At 38.6% G+C, this 17,929-nt stretch overlaps 2 protein-coding genes across 5 annotated transcripts in view; one reads left to right on the plus strand and one right to left on the minus strand.

Moving 5' to 3' along the window:
* LOC105839444 (opsin, blue-sensitive) overlaps nucleotides 1–17,929 on the plus strand; it is a 245,783-nt gene that overhangs the window by 194,719 nt on the left and 33,135 nt on the right. The gene's annotated exons all lie outside the window — the stretch shown is intronic.
* Nucleotides 1–17,929, minus strand: part of LOC105839440 (cell adhesion molecule 2) — an 86,302-nt gene that overhangs the window by 62,311 nt on the left and 6,062 nt on the right. The window lies entirely within an intron of this gene.

The raw sequence follows: 17,929 nt of genomic DNA on the forward strand, positions 1-17,929 counted from the left end.
TTTGAGCTGATGCGACTTTAAACTGACGTTTGGACTCGCATTTCGCCGCGGATGGAAGTAGATAGAACAACGATCGTTAACAGCGGTTCCCGCGCGATTATTTCGACGAACCGACGAAATAATCGTACGTACCGCGAGAATAAGTTTCCAAAGCCTTCCTACGTGAATTCCATGCTAATGCTCGTATCGGGGCTTCCGCCGTCTGCGCGAAATAACAGAAAGTTCCTATTAAAAGCCTGAAAATAAGGAAAATGTAGCAAAATTTGATCCACTCGTCTCAAAAGAGAAATTAATGTAACTTTAATTTAAAAAATTTTTAGCTTTTAAAAAATCTAATTAATGATTTTTTAATCACTTTAATAGGAGTTGAATCAAAGAAAGTTACTAAATATGTATTGATTGCCTAAATAATATTAATGTACAATAAAATTAATAAGTGTGATGACATAACAAAATTAATAATTAATGTAAATAAAAAATTTAATTATTAAATATTTGATCCTTTAAAATAAATTATTAATAAACTTAATGCTGTATACTTTGCGAGATCTATAATAATATAATTTATTATTGGTAAAAGATTAAACATTATTGTAATAAATACCTGAAATACTGAGCTATAATATTCTATGTGTATTTGCGTACAAATTAATGTTAAATAGAAAGTATAATAAAAAATAATTTTAATTTACATTCGAAAATTCTCTCTCACGTCAAGCTATCTTTAATCTTAAATGCTAAATTTTTAAAATATGAGATGCAAGTAAAATGGAATAACTAGTATTCTTATAACTGGTTTTTTAAACCACAGCCATATATTATGTATCGATACTCTTTCCATTTCTTTCTCTTCTTCTGCTCTCTTTTCCTTTGCATCACTATCTAAGAAACTTTCTCTTGTGGTTAAACTACTTCAAAACTCAATATCGCTGTTTCGTTACACACCGTTAAGATACGTACATGCACGATTGCATACTGGTAGCCGCATTGCCTTGACATTGACGAATTGCCGCACGCTTTGCTCTTCTCGGAATTTAAATGGCACCATCTACATATCTGAAAACGAAAACTTCTCAGCTGGAAGACAGAAAATTTTTCGAATAAAATTGCTTCCAAACATGCTTTGTTCACCAAGCTATTGCCATTCAATCTTTATTAATTCCTTTTTAGTCTTTCATTTTTTTTCAGTCCCTTATTAATTATCTTTTACTTAGCTATTGACGATTACAAGCCAAACATTTTGCTTTAAACGTCATCGTTAATATACAATGAGAATTAAAACAACTTTTTTTATAAAGAAGCTTTTAAAACTTTCATTTTATTTTACTTATTTCTTTTTTAATAAAGCGCACTGATAGAAATTGATATTTTCAATGTCCATAAAATCACAAGAAATTATAAAAGAATAATTAAACGTTATGTATGAATTAAAAAAGTAAAAAAGAACCACAAAGACAAACGAAAGCTGCAATATCATGAAATAAAGAGAAAAATAAAAAGAACAATAAAGAAAAGAAAATCAGATTAAAGAAGGCGGACATTGTAAAAAAGCGAGAGTTAATGGACAGTTATTGTCAGAGGAAATACACAGATATTTTTGCAGGAAGAGAAAACGATCTACAAGAAATCTATTAACAATTCTGACGGGTCGGGGAAAATTAGATTGATTCTCATAATCTTTGTTCTCTCCGAGCCCCCCTTTTCCGATCGTCACTAGCGGAATTCCGGGATACAGGAAAGATAATTGTTGCCCGCGGCTGGACAATTGTCGGATAAAGTCACCCACTCGTCTCGTTTATGCCTACGTGTTCATGCGCGCACGCGCACATACGTTCACGGTACTTACGGTGATAAATTTGTACGGTGATAAGATTTTTGTCTTTACGACCCCCGGTAGGGCCCGAGGGCATATAATCCGGAGAAGGGGTCACTTCCGGCTCATGGCGTGACTGCCTCGCGCCCCCGGTGCTCGCCCAACGTGGGCGATAGAAACTATGGAGGGATCTACCTACGTGTGACTTTCCTGTATAAGGTTATACAATTCACATGTAATGCCATCGGGGCGCATTTCACCCTCGAGTACACGGGACATTCTCTCTTCTCTCCCACGCTCTCTTTACCTCTCTATCCCTTTCGTTCTCTTTTCGTCTTTTTTTACGAAGAGATAGAATGCTGGTTCAGATGTGTAGAGACCAGTCAATGCCGTCGGGATAGAGACAGAAACAGGAAGGTGTCACGACGGAAATGCAGAAACCGGAGATGAGGGCGTTCCACCTTCGCCGAGCAAGCAGGTAGTTTTTCGCGTGCTTTATGACTATCGATTTTTTCTGCCCCCCACGTGGTACCGTCGCGCTCAGTGCGTCGAGACGGCTCGGGACCGTCACGTATTAGCTGGTGCGTCCTGTCGCTGACTCAGCCGAAACGCAACTCGGCATTAATATTAATTACCGCGGCACGAGTGCGCTCGTTGTCGCATGGGTTGGCGTTTTTCGAAAACGCTCGAACGGACTCGTATCTATGAATGCATTGATGATCGTATTTCACACCACTACCACAACTAGAGTGATTTTTAAAAATTCATTGCATTTTAAAACTGACAAATTTGTACGAAAAATTTTACGATTATAAAATACGTTTCCGCAATTATATTAAATTATTACAATTATATTACTAATTCTTCCAATATTATTATTATATTAGATTTATTTATTAAATTATTAATTTTTTAAATTTAGCGAGAGAAAAAGAAAGAGAGAAAAAAAGAAAAAGGAAAGAAGGAAATGGTAAAGTACATTGCTAAGTTAAGCTCCATTGATGAAACATTTATACCTTGTTCTACTCAAAACAGTACGGATATTTCTCATGTGTATCTGTGTAAAGTAACACAGAGAAGTTGGTTATTCTGGGCACGTTTCACGTGTCATTCTTTCAGGCAAGGATAACGCAGCACCTTACCATTGCAAGAGAAACATTTATGAGAAAGGTAACTGATGAGGAGTTTCGTATTTCTAGCGTAATGATAGGTTTCGTCGATCAATCAGATGTTAATGCTCATTCGTGCAACAACCGCATGAATAATTCTGTCACCATTATACTCGTACTAATCCGAATATGAATTCAGATTAGCGGTGATCAGCGGAATAGAAAATACCAATATGACAATAGATCGCAATAATCAATGCAAGTATAATCGAAACCTATAAGAATTCAATTATGAGAATTTAAGATATACTTTAATTGCAAAAAGAACATTGAACAATAAAGAAAAAAATTTTTTTTTACATATTTTCAAATTTAAGAGTTATTTATGTGAGAGAAAAATGTAGTTAGTGCGACAAAAAAAGAGAATGGAAATGGCACAGAAAATTAGGTAATAGCACATACATTATTCTGAGAAAGTTTTGAGAAAGACAGTTTAACATAGTATAATACATTATATATAATATGTATAATTAATTCATTAATGTTAACGTCCCAATTTTAAAACGAAAATTTTAAACATACGCTAACTTTAATATATCTTTTTTTAAATTTTTCGCTATTTAATTTTAAAATGTAATTAAAAACAGTTATCTCCCCCAAAATAATGTTAATATATACATTAATTTTTTAATCTAAATCAAAAAATACTCATACTTTTATATTTTCCAAACTATTAAAAAATTTATAAAATATATAACATTTTTTTGTAATTTTTTTTTTTTTAAAGCAGATGAAAACTAAAGTTTTAATTATCTGACATTTATAAAGAGACCATCGTGGAACAAGTTGACTATACTACTTCGCATAAGGACGCCATGAATGGCAAGGTACATATAACCCTTCCGTTTACCGCGATAATGGTGGTATCGAGAAAGAAGGAAGGAGACTGAAGCGGGACAGGAAGGGAACGAATAGACTGCAAACAATGGCCGACCATTTTCAACAGTGTAAACGAACTTAAACGCGGCTTAACGAGGAATAATAACAAAAATTAAATCCGCGATAGTAATGGAAAAAGGAAAACGGGTTCATTCGCCAGCAATGACATCTACGGAAAAAAACAAGGTTGCGACGGTTAGCGATGTAAAAAATGTATTATCTCGCCACGATAACAAGCTATAGCCCCTTTGATGTCGCACGAGCTAGGCGGAATAAATTAATCGCCACAAATGTTGAGCTTTCCAGTGAATCTGATGAACTTCGAAATTATGAAATTCACGCGATTTTAAATAAATCATGCTAAAGAAGACTATGCGCGACTTTTAGGAAGTCACAATCAATATTAATATTGATTAATATATTTTTAATGTGACATTGAATGTAGGTTTATGTCTCACCCTCTATAATGTCTCAACGAGGTCACGTTAATTGTTATGACGATCAATAGAAGCGGCTTAATGAACACAAACGTGATGAGAAACATAAGCAAACATTTATTAAGCAACTTGTTTATTGATAATTTGGGTGATGTAGCAGTTTGAAGATATATACTTTATCGAGATATTATATCTTCCGCCTTTATTTATTAAAAGAGTTCACAGGGCTATTAACATGGGCTTTTTATCATTTCCCGAGTTCAATATTTTTAACGGTATGAGTAAGAATTAGAGGTAGCGCCATAGGACAGCCATTACGGGAAGGCGATTTAAAAGCCCCCGAAACCTACGAGCCACTTTCCGCGAGAATTCGTATTCGCCGGATTACATTCCTCGGTACGTGCAAGCTGCGAAGATTCCGAATACTTGGTGCTGTTTCGCGTCGCTTCCTTAAATTGGCGATTCCGAGTGATTGGTGGAAAGCATGGCGCGGTAAAAGCGTCTTGTAAAATCCGAGAAACCACGGTCCACCGATCACCGTGGCCCTTAAGGTCGGCACCTTTCGGTGACGTAACGATATTACCACGCTTCGCGTGTCGAAAATGGGGTTTAAAAAAGAAAGAGAGAAAGAAAAAGAGAAAGAAAAATAGAAAGAGAGAGAGAGAAAAGAAGACGAAGAAAATCTCGTCGGTCGCGTGATTAAGTTTCGCGCCTGTCAAGGAAGGGTGATATTACATTGTCGTGTGATTTCACGTGCTTGTGCCGCGCGACTTTTCGAGTGCTTTCATCCACGAGAGAAGGTAAGTTTTCGAGTGCTTTCGTGCGACGTTCCATACGCGTCACTGATCGCACACCACATAGGGTATCGCTCGACCAATGTCGCTCGATGTATTTGAATATTTAATGAGGGATCACGGTAAACAACTGCATATTGCTCGCTGACTGTGAGCACAGCCGTATAGGTAATACCACGTTTATTATTGGTAATACAATGATGTATAGTATGTTGGGCGCTCGCGATAATCCTTAATTCGGCTTCCGGCGGAGGTGTGCCGCGGATTTTCGCGGAGTGTTTTCCATAAAAACGTCATCGTCGTTAACAATGCTCGTTAAATGCATAAATAAAATGTAAATTTTAGAAAATTAGATATTTAAATCGAAACGTCCGCAGGGAATTACAATCAATTCGTTAATTAATTTATTATGCGAAATTGTTAATTTATTATTATGCATTTCTGTATGGCATTAATATCAGTTTCGAAAATGATTTTAGAAGCGAAGACAGCATTGCGATTATTAATACGCGCTGTGTAAAATTAAATTTTTGTCCAGTTAATATCTCTCACAAGCATTATATCGGGCATATATAGTCTATATATCTCGCATTTCTGACGTAATATAATTTATTGGCTGGAAATAACATGTAACAAAACGTGTGTACAATTAGACTGAGGCAGATCGCAGTGGTCAATGCATATTTTATATTCATCCGAGTGTGTGCTATACTCATTATTGTTAATAGTAATTCTTGTCAATGCTTTGGTAACGTACAAAATCAATGCCAAATCGAAAATTTTTATTCAACAATTTTTTTCAGCCTTTCCACGTTGATACAACGTTAATTGATTCATATTGATTGATATCGATAATGCATTAAAAAATTGTAATTTCAATAATAATATTAATAAGAACATTTTCTTTTAGCAGAAAATAAATGCGTGAAAACTATAGTATGCATTTATACCCGTACATTGCTCGTTTGATTGGCATGTGGTCGAGCATTGGACAAACATACTTTAATAGCTTACCGCGATCGTCTATTATATTAGTCTACAAATTTCAATTTACGTTCATGGTCATTGTTATTATAATTAGTATCAATATCATTTTCAATCGATTATTATAGTAACATACAACATGTTTGCTATTGTTATCGTTAATGTTATTATTTGTCATTAATATGTATTCTGTTATTATTATATATTATACAGATGGGTATACACATGGGGAAACTAAATATCATTTCATATAAATGTTTATTTAATTTGTATATAAAAATATTCTAGAATTACCAATTGAAAAGCTACATAAGTGTATAAGTTTCATCATAATAAACATAATCTAACATTTGTGAAAAATGTCTTCTTTTCTCACAGACTTTCGTAATCATATATTCTCTGCTAGCATTGTCGGGTGACCGACTTACGGAAAGAAGTCGTCAAACGCATGGCTTTACTTTCGACGAACAGACATCGTCCACGGAATTCGGGATTATTCTGGACCGTGGCCAGATTCCTCTCTTCATTTTACAACGTTCGCAAAATGCCCGTGTCTTTTCGCTTATCCGTGCCTATTTCTAGTAAAGATTGGTGGTCACGCTTCATAAATTTCAACCATAATATTCTCGCAGTTTAGGAAATTTTTGTCGGAAACCAACAAGTAGACGAGGCATCTTGAGAGGTAAATTTTTATCCCGAGAAGCGCGAGAGCGGTGCTAGCACATCGGACGGCGTGTGCCGGCTCTCATGAAATATGAAATTTCTCGCATCCGTTGCAAATCACGGAGCACCCCTAAAAATTCAGCGAAATGTTACGGACGGGAGCACCAGACAAAAGTGGTTCTTTGAAAACTAGGTTCTTTCTCTTTCTTTTTTTTTCTCGTTACATAACACAAATTTCCCGTTACAAAACACAAAATAAAAATAAATAACATGTTAATAATAAATGTATAAAATTACGTATAGCGATAAAAAAACAAAAGCAAGCAAGTAGAAAAATAATAAAAAAAGATTAGTCGAAATTTTCTTAATACATTTATTACATCCCAAATTTTATCTTCCTGCGCTTGATGAGCGTTAGATCATTATGATGTACATACGTGAGGTAACTTTGGACTTGATGAGCGACAATAATCATTATTATGCACTTGCTTTTGCCATTGTGTGTCATTAATATTTAACGGCTTGTAAATTTGAAGGAAATTTAGCAAGAGACCTCATAAAACCCCGTGACAAATATAAGTAGTTTTACGTTCAGGGTAACGCTTTTTATCATTCGATTTAATATAATTAGACGCATATGCAACAATTTCCGTGGGAATTAAATACGGACACGCGCGCGAGAGAGAGAGGTACTAAAGTTGAATTCGGCGTAAATAACTGGGACCAACTAGAGCTCCCGTTTATATCCTGTTACGAGTAATTATGCGAAGGGTTTAAAGTATATTCCCGCGTGTTCTGTTCAGCCGTAGATTCAAATTTGCCCGGCGCATTGTACAGCCCGCAAAAAGTGTTATGCGCCGCGAAAAAATAAAAACGCGTGAAATTTACATTTTACGTATCACGCTTTTGCACTCTCGGTCTTCTCTTGCCGCCGTGCACTTCCAACATTACGTTGGTCCCGTCGTTGCGGTCTCCGCGCTGGGAAGTATTATTTCTAATTACACCGGAATGCGAATATAGCGCAATGCCGTTTTGCGCAGCAGCTTAGCTTCCGGCGAATCGTTGCTTACACGAAAAATAAAACATATCTCTTGAGAATTATATTTACAGAAGCAATTATAATTAATTTTAATTAACCATATATACGCTTCTGAAAGACATATAATTCAATTCTTCCTACGCAACTTAACTAAGAGTTGTTTAACTAAGTGAAATACAAAAATATTAGAATTCAGATTGAGCAAAAGGTTTTCTTTCCTATCTCTATGCGTATCATAAATATCTACTTGCTGGCTTACAATATATCTACATGCTGCAAGTGTGATGAAGAATTAATGCAAGTCGCGCAACTTGTAATCGACACAACGCCGAAAGTTCGATCGACTCCAAGCTGCATGATTTGATGTATTATACATAACTAGGCTACATGAATTCGCGAAACATCTGTTTACGTGACGAAATGTATGAATCGCGTAATCACGTTTACGCGAAAGAAATTTAAGTGTCGTGTGTCCCGAGCGACGCGACGAGAAATTGAAATGGGAAACAGAAATGCTTTTGGCCGAGACACGATCAGAATGAAAATCTGTAGAAAGTCCGCGACTGGAAAAACGGGGGAGAAATTAATTCCGCGCTGGCGGAGTCAGTCTGAAAAAAACACAGACGCGGCAGTACCGCGGATACAACGGAGAGAGGTAAGAATTTGTGACGCGAAAAGCGTAAATTATTTTTCTGCCGAGACAAACGGAGCCACTCCGAAATTCACGGAAAAGTTGGTCCAAACCGCTAACCCGTAAGTTCGTCGATTTATTTTCTTCGTCGGTTACAATTTGCGACGTGAAGGCTATTACCGGAAGCAGCCTGGAATATATACAACTGTGGCGATAACACTCGGAATACATTTACCGGGCTAATTCGGAGCTTCTCCGACGTTCCTCCGTTACGTACGTCTCGCCGCGTAGAGGAATGCGGTCGAAAGAAAATAGAGGAATTAATTGGAAACGAAAATGCATGCCAGCGAGAAATGGAAGGGGAAAGGGAAAAAGAAACCAAGACCCTTGGGATTCAGGTAGTCAGCGTTATATTTTAAACTCCGTAACAAGATCCGGGCACATTCCCGCGGTTTGGCGGGACACGAACGGAATTTTCCACATCGCGATGGCGACGAGGCGCAAGACGAAGATGGGCCACGAGCAGGTTCGGTTTGGTACGTTTGTCGATAAAACGAGGCGACGAGTTTGACACGTGTATTTGTTAACGGAAGAGTCGTTAAGGGACACGTGTACACGCGCGGCGTTGGATTGTCGGGTTTAAAATGAGCTCCCTCACGTGGTGATTGTTTCCTACAATTGGGGATTGCAAATTCCCATCAGCGGATTAAATATATTTTCCCTTCCGATATGAGAAACGGATAATGCGCGCGGCGTGAAAAATGAACGGTTTACTTATCGCGGGACTCTAACGTGTATAATGAAGAGGCGAGCTATCGCGTGCGAGAATTGTTTCGTCATTAATCGGTTCCTTTCTTAGCGGGATTATCCCTCGCATTATATATATATCGCGTAACATTAGAGTGTAACTTACTCGGCAAACAGCGTAATGGAAATATAATCCGGAGGACTAAAGCCTCCGCAATCCCACCGAAACGAAAATACCTTCGCGAACACGAGATCGCCGAGTTCCGTTTTTCCTCTCTCTTTCACTTATCCCTTTCTTCTCACCCCCTCCCCCCCTCTCTCTCTCTCTCTCTCTCTCTCTCTCTCTCTCTCTCTCTCTCTCTCTCTCTCTCTCTCTCTCTCTCTCTCTCTCCGCTCGCTCGCTCGCTCGTCCTCCCCGCTATTTTTCTCTGATCCTGGACGCGGGTAGAAAATTATACGATCCAGACCATAGGAAACGGCAGAACTCGATTTACATACCTCGGTGGACTGGGAATCGCGCGCGGATCAAGTTACCAGGGTGGACCGACGAGAGCGGGCGAGCGAGCGAGCGAGCGAGCTTAATTAACCACGTGCGCGAATCGCGAGTGACACCGCGCGCGTGATGCACACTTCGTTAAATTTTATTCGTCGTAATTGTACGACTGTGTCCGCGTACTGACAGTGTCACCTTTAATTACATCGTCCGTCCTGCCGGCGTCCGTCGCCGTCGAACTGCGGATCCATGCTTCCCGACAGATAGACCACGAGACGGAGCCGCGCTGAAAATCGCGAGAAGGAGGAAAGAAAGCAAAAAAAAACAAAAATAAAAAAGTATCCGATTGTGAGATCAGACACACAACTGTGGACAGGCGGAGCGAGCTTAATACTCTTGTCGTGCGGTTCTTCAGTCGGAACGCGCTCGTTAGTCAGATGTTAATGAGCGGAATCTTCATTAGACCGTTTTATATCGTGTGTCAGTTGGTCTGTGGAAGTCGATACAAAGTTCCGCTGACGTCGTATATATGTATATACGTAACAAAGATTCGTTTAGGTGAAATTAATTCCGGCATCATCTATCTCGATATTATTTTAAAGTTCGTTACTACGATAAACGCTATATAACGTAATTACGAAAGATCATAAATCGTATCTCTAGTCATGGAGGCAAGCGATTTTAAACTGGCCAGACGACGATAACAAAATTACATTGCTGATCGATATTCGTTAATCTGCTTTAAAAGTGTAATATAATGCAGGATAAAAGCAATTCTGCACAATGATCCGAAAATAATGCTCGGTAGCACACTGATTAATGTCATTGGCTTGAGATTTCGAAGGAAATATATTGTCTTTATCATAACTGATAAGAGAGTTCTCGACAATTTATAAACTTACTTATACTGTTAATACCAATCCAGATGTTGAGCATCAATGCACATCGTACAAGGATAAATATAATACAAATATATGCGAGACAGAGAAAGAGAGAAGTAATATAAGCTTGTTCGAATAATATCCGGCTGTTCGAGTTCGTTGTTTATTTGTGGGAAAATGTCAAGCGCGAGCAAGCGCAAATTGCTTTAAATTGAGTTCTGACAAATTCACCAATAATTTTGCATTCCGTTACACCCTTTTAAACCCGTCACTTTGTTTCACCATTAACGTCGTTTCGCGTGACAACGTTATGACATTTCGTTTCCCGCGGAATTGAAAATTACTACCGCACGAGCGCCGGGCTTAAACGATCCCGGCGATTGCAACCTGAATACTTTATATAATGTCAATTATTTGGTTGTGTGGATTGGCAAGCGTATCGATTTTGTCGTCGATTAAAGCGCCGATGCGAGTTCGATCCCACGATTTGAAAGCCGCGTCCGTAATACCATGTTCGTAATGCAGCACGAAATAGTTCTCAGCTCCGCGTTTGGCGGAAATGAACGCCTTCGATTGCTCTACGATCGCAAGATTTTCTCGCGGAGTCGTTAGATCGAGACTTAAATTTACCTCCTCCGCAGAAGGAGCTTTACGAGGGAGGTAGAAGCGGGAACGCGGAGGAGGTAACAAAGTACGGAACTGAGAAAAAAAGTAGGTTGGGAGTAAAAGTCGGAGATATAAAATATGCAAACGTAACTATTCGTATAATGAAAGAAGTTACCGATAAAGACGGAGGGGGCTGACTTTTAAACTGGTGCCATTAGCATCCCGGAAGTAAAAATCGCGAGAATTAAATCGAACGTGGATCCCGTAATGTAATATTATCGTCAAAAGTTCAGTTCAGCCATTATTATCGAACGTACTCTTTCGTCTACTGATTATTATTCAATGACGAGGCCGCACAATTCAATCGTAGCTCGTTATTTTCCTTACGCTTTTAAAAACGTGTAGCGTGAAATAAAATTTTGCTGCAGCAATAGGTGCAAGTTTTAATAAAGAAAGAATTTTCAACTATTTTCAAAAAAGATTAGTCGGTATGCAATAGGAATTTTTCGTGAATATCGAAATAGAAGTTATAAAATTACTCTTCAGTTAAATAATAATATTACTTTCTTCCGTTGGTACGCAATATCTACTGAAGCAATCAATTTTCAAATACGTAATTAAGATTAAAAATATTATATATAGTAAAAATGAGAAATATAGATAATTTTAAGGGATATAAATAATTAAAAGATTGTATTCTTAGTAAATAAGCTGTCGAAGCATCAGTAAAACAAAAATAGAATTTTTTAAGTCGGTTGTACTCCAATCATGTGTTTTTTTCAGTGAGAAGACAAAACTTGTGCTTGACCCATCGAGGACATTTCGTTTCCGTCTCGAGTAGGTCGAAACACCAGGGGAAACGACGATGGAAAGTGCTGAGATCGCACTTGGTCGAGCGCCTTTTCACGAAAGCTAAGGGAATAAACGCGATAGAGAAAGAAAGAGGCGAGAGGAAGGGAGAAAGTGGATACGACAGATCGGAGGTGGAGGAAGCTATTAGAGCGTACATTTAGCCAACGAGAATTTGACGATACTGCCTCACTCTGGCAAAAGCCTTGTGTCAGGGTAATTACTGAAACTACGATTTGCAATCGATAGTTTTTCTCTTACGAAGAAACTTCTTCGAAAGTTCTTTTTTTTCGTAAGAGAAAATTAAAAAAGACAAAGTTTGATAGAGATAGAAAGAGGGGAAATTAAAGGGTATATGCACCTTTTAATTCTTTTCTAATTGTATGGAATCTTTGAAACAGATTTAATTTAAAAACTTTCACGACTCTCTCCCTCTCTTTCTTTCTCTCTACAAAAAATGATTTATATTAAAATATCAGATGAATGCGTCTATTTTCGAACGGCGTTTCTTTTAAAGCTAAAGTGTCTCCTAAGTGCTTGATGTTCCCGAGGTTTCTTCAATTGCTATCATACGATAGATCTGATAACATCACCCTAATGGTGTTTGCGGGTTAGCTCAGTTTTTCTCTCTAGAGCAGAATACGATAATACAAAATGAAAAATGAGAGAAAAAATGCGATGCGGGGCGGAAAGTGGAATTCGCGTGCTTCGGGACGATTAGCAAGGGGGAAGTTTGTGAGCAGCGACAGCGACCGCGTCTTGAACTGGAACTACGAGAACGGTAACGGAGGCGGCAACAACGGCAACGGTAACCGCATCTGCCAGCAGCATCCGGTAGTCACGAAACAGGGGAAGCTGGATGAAAAAAGAATGAGTTAGAAATAATTAGCGAGGTCGTGGAGCACGCGCGGTCGGCCGAACGCAGATGCACCCGTTTCGTATGAAAAATTAAGCGCCTCTCGCTTCTTTCACGCCCGCTCTATTTCTATGCTCTTGACTATGCTTTTTTATTTCGTCCGACTATGCACGTCCGCAGGTTTATTCTTCTCTCTTCGGTCCCTTTTTCGTCGTCGCCGCAACCGCCGCCGACGCCGAAACTCCGGTTTTCCCTTTATTGCCGCGCCCAACGTTCGACGGTCTCGCGTGCCCCGGCGAAATTTAGCCGCGCCGCGATCCCCGATAGGCTCTATAATTATCCCGTTTTATCTTCATCAGGCGAACGGACTGGCTGCTCTAGGGAGGCGGCAAGTCGCGCGGCCCGAGGAAGCGATATAACTCGCCTCGTTGGAGTGCGTTTTCGATTTAAGTCCGGCACGCCTGGACGTTTACATTCTCTCGCCGGCAAACGCGAACGGCGAAAGAATTTCAAAGCTGTTTGCCAAAGGTCTGGCCAGAGGTACATTCACACGTATTAGATAATTCACAATGGCAAATTTTGCAAGCGCGTGTGTCAAAGTATTCTTTTATTTTACTATTTATTATTATTTTATTAAATTTTCCTAAATCCCTAATATATTGCATATAATCAAAAATATGGTGGAAATCAGATTAAGAAAATTACGTTAATAAATTTTCCCGTTTTGTTGTCTTCTTTTTCTCCCTTTCCGACACGTGACTCTGACACTGACCAACTTCTTCGTGCTTATGAATGACAGTGTTGCAAATCCGCCTCTCGTATTAGGGTGAGCGAGCAAATTTGTCGAGGATCCTTCGCGATAGCCATCCGGATAGATCGACCCCGCTCTTTAATTCATCTTCGTTACGGGCGTCAATCATCCAGCCGCGCTTCCTTCGCACACCTTCATTTTTCACCTTTTTTCTCCACAAGCCGATCGATAAATTACGGCGCGACACTCGGTAGTTCCGCTCCTTTGACACATTTTCATCGCAAAGGAGTTGGCTATCAATGTGAGAGCCCGCGAACGTTCAACGCGAGAAGCACGGATTTTTGCACAGAACTTCCGCCCGCGCTTTTTACGACATTTTCACACGCCCGCGTTCTCTCTCTCTCTCTCTCTCTCTCTTTCTCTCTGAAAAACCGAACCGTTTCTCACTAGACGCGAATACGAGACCACGCGGAAAAATTCAAATTCCAGCAGCCTCCGCGCCGAGGGACGGGAAATTAAGTTTCGCGCATTTCAGCATCAGCTTTATTACATTGGGACGCGAAAATGCATACGGTATTGTCGGCGGAAGCCGGAATGCCCTGAGGCGCGTCGCTGTATTTTCTTCTCCTTCGAATCGGGCGCCAGTTTCTCGGTCTTCGATTTTTCAATTTACTGAGCTTGTAGACGTCGGTACTTTATAACGTGCGCGATGTATCGTTTCGGGCGATCGGTTAATTCGCAGTCCCGTGTGTTATGTAACCGCACACACCTGTTGGCACAGAGCTGATTTCCGGTGCCATAGCCCAAGGGGTTATTTTTACAGTTTTACAATTACGACGGCAACGCGTTTTAATCTCCAAGATGTCACATGTCCGAAAAATCGTCATGTAAACATTATCTCTCAAATCATTCGTACGCGCGATTACACGTAACGGCGTATGACCAAGATAAATGTGTTGATGTTAGCGCCGTCATTGGTGAAATGAGTACTCGATCGCAGTTTTGCGATGCATGAAAACAGACCTCGCGCCGTTAAACGATTCGCTCGGGCCTTCGTAAATCGGAGAACTTTGTGCATCGACCCGATACCCACGCGTTTGTACATACACGCGCGGTATCGTGTATCCAAAAGCCTTGAGGCTGAGTAAACAAGACGAAAACAAATTGCCCATAGGAAATTTAATTACCAACCTCTCTTCGATGTATCTTCTCCTGACACTCAAATAACAGAGATAACAGGATTATTAACGCTCGTGCCGTGCGCACATCAATTGTCTGTGTGCTAATATCATTTCATCGGGATTAACAATTGCAATAACGATGAAGTACTTATTAGTACTTATTACAGTGAGAAATATTGTAAGCAAAAATAAAAATTTTAAAAGATACGTTCACAATTATAAAAATTATAAAAATATATTGGTAAAATGGAAGACGTATCCAATAATGTGTATAGTAAGGTATTTAGAATATCTTACGATATATTCTTATTATTCAGTTACTATTCACATTTTTATAAAAGACACACATTTTTATAAAAATTTTTAACCTTTTTTACATTTGAAAGAAGAAGCAAAGTTTTATGTGTAAATTGAATAAAAATTTACATTTGCGAATAGAAAAGTAAAAGAAAAACTCGCAGTTCAAGCAATCTGAAATATCACAAAAATTGCAGATTAATCGAACTGCTGCGAAACATTTGTTCTTTTTCATTCGTAGATGTAAACTTCTTTTAATTAAAAAAAACTTGATTATTTCTGAAAATATCATTTTTGTTATCAAATAATTGTTAAATATAAAGCGTTCAAGATTTTCTAAGAGATAAATAATAAGAATTTAAATACAATTATAAGTGTTGTAAATAATCATACTTTAATTTTTTTATTGTTTAATTACGTTATCGATTTGTGATTTTCGCGGACGACTTATCCGAGAAAGAAAACCTTTCGACACTGAGATGTTCGACGCATCTTTTATTTATTTATGCTAACCAACTCAACGCGGGCACTCGCTTTGTATATGTGTACAGACTTCAAGTTCACAATTTTAAAATTTTATATCAGGTACATCGTGGTACACACGCTTTCCATATTGATACGTATGGGGCGATGCACTTTGCTCTCTTTGGTCGAAACGCTTTTCATTTCCTGCCGAGGATACGGCCGATATAAAAAAAGCTCTCTGTACGATTCCCGAGAAAGGACGTTGCAGTTTCTTTATTATTTTATCAGCCCATTTCTGCGTCTCGTATTCCTTTACATCTATGTTTGAGCTCTCTACATAATTTTCGCGATTGATGACAGAAGTTGCTAATAAAATCGAACTAAACAGAATACTTGAATTCGCCATTGACTGATATAATCTTTTAGTTATCAATCAATTTATCTACATTTTATTTATTGTGAAAAGTAATTTCGGTAGGTAAAAAATTCGCTGGTACCCATTTGGTCTATGTTATTTTATTGTATGTTGTCCTTCCTATTCGTTTTATGAAGTCTGTCTTCTATTCAATTCTTCGTTCACGAGACGTACATGTCAAACTTTACTGTCGCGAGATTTCATAACCGCAGACCGTTATTTCACGCGTCGACGTGACGAAGGCAAAATCTCAGATGATCTCGCTAGATATTCGTCGGCAGTTGATATGGAAAGCATCTTTGCATTCGCGGTTACTTAATCTCTCGCCGATCGTAACCTTTTAACTGTTCCCAAGCTCGTTTCGTCTCTGCCCATTTAATTTTGACTTTTACACCATTTGCCTTGCCTTAACGTGAGATTTTTATTCCGCCACGGTGTAACGCTCGCTTTCTCGCCGCCTCTCCCACGTCCGCCTACCGGAACGTAATAAATCCCAGCCATCCTGCACTCTGCTCTCTTACTCAACGCGCACCCTCGACCCTCTATCTTTCTCTCTCTTTCTTTTTCTCTTCCTCTTTCTCTCCTCAAGTTCCTTATTCACCCTCGTTTAACTTCTATCTTTTTTGCGCTGCGTTCATCCTCGTTGAAATTGTGATAACCGGGAAGGAACGGGCGGAATGTAATTAGAAACAGCGTCATTTTTAAACCGTTCCTTACGTTCCTTGCTTTTGAAACGAACGCAACCATTAGCCTTTCATCCTCGTTAGAGTATGCATCCAGATTGGAGACTAAACCGAGAAGGGAAGAACATATCATCGAAAAAAAAAAAAATAAAATAACCGGCACGAACGAGATGGGGAACGGCCATTTGGAAATTACAAAAGCTATCAGATGCTTGGATATAGAACGGTAGAGGAAACTTTAGTGTAGAGACGGGTTTAGCTTGTAGTTAACTACGCTATATGTACATCAGTGATTCTCAAAGTACTATTTGCATTCTACTAGCGACTTGAATTTTCTAGTCAGTTCTCGTATACAAAATAAATGGAAAAAATGTTTTTCAAAAAATCCCAAAAACACCGTAAATAAATTCAATTCTCAACAACAAAAGAGCATTAATGCAAATGCGTATCTTGCATCATTTAATGCATGAAATATATATTATTAAATTTTTAGTGATGCTTTCTAAAAATTTTGTAAATTGATTTTTACTTTCTTTCGGTTCGTTCTGAATCACAGTTCATGCGGAAATGTTGAAATATAATTTCACGCGAAAGAAACACGTTAATGTATATATGCATCTAAAAATGAGAAAAATACGTAAAAATATTGTGATTCTATACCGAATGTCGGGACTGTTGGGAAACGCAATCGTTTTTCAAAACGTCATTTTCGCAATGAATTATGCAAGTTACGCGCATTCTTATTACGCGTTGGTTGTTTTTAAAGCGCATCATCCCCAGACGCGTTATAAACTTGCGCTTTATCGCGTACCAAATTATGCACCGTCGTGAAAGCTTTAAATAAATTTATGTATCTCGCGCCAGTAAATTCAAGATATTAAAGTTTGAGAACCTCTGTGAGTTATATCGTCGGCAACGTACGCATCTTCGGCTGTTATGCTCTTCGTGATAGACCCAATGAACTATATATACCTTAGCCAGAGGGGTCTAACTAATGACGACGATCTTGAACCCGACTGTTAAAGACGGGTCGCGAGGAAAGCGAAACTATTGTCTACAAGCTTGATTGGTGTTCTGTATCAAGCCTGAGCTCGTAATTCGTACGTGAAATGTCACGGTATCAGTTGGCGAATATCGCTTTTGATATCGTTTCCAAGTATCGTATGTTTTATCGGTCCTGATAATTTGTCTGATTTGCGGTAGAATTGAGTGGCGTTAAGCACGTTATTATTACATAATAATTTCAATGGCGATGTTTTATTTGTAATATGATAGCTGCGACCCTCAATGAAAACT

Source organism: Monomorium pharaonis, chromosome 6 (assembly GCF_013373865.1).
Source record: "Monomorium pharaonis isolate MP-MQ-018 chromosome 6, ASM1337386v2, whole genome shotgun sequence".
Classification (NCBI taxonomy): Eukaryota; Metazoa; Arthropoda; class Insecta; order Hymenoptera; family Formicidae; genus Monomorium; species Monomorium pharaonis.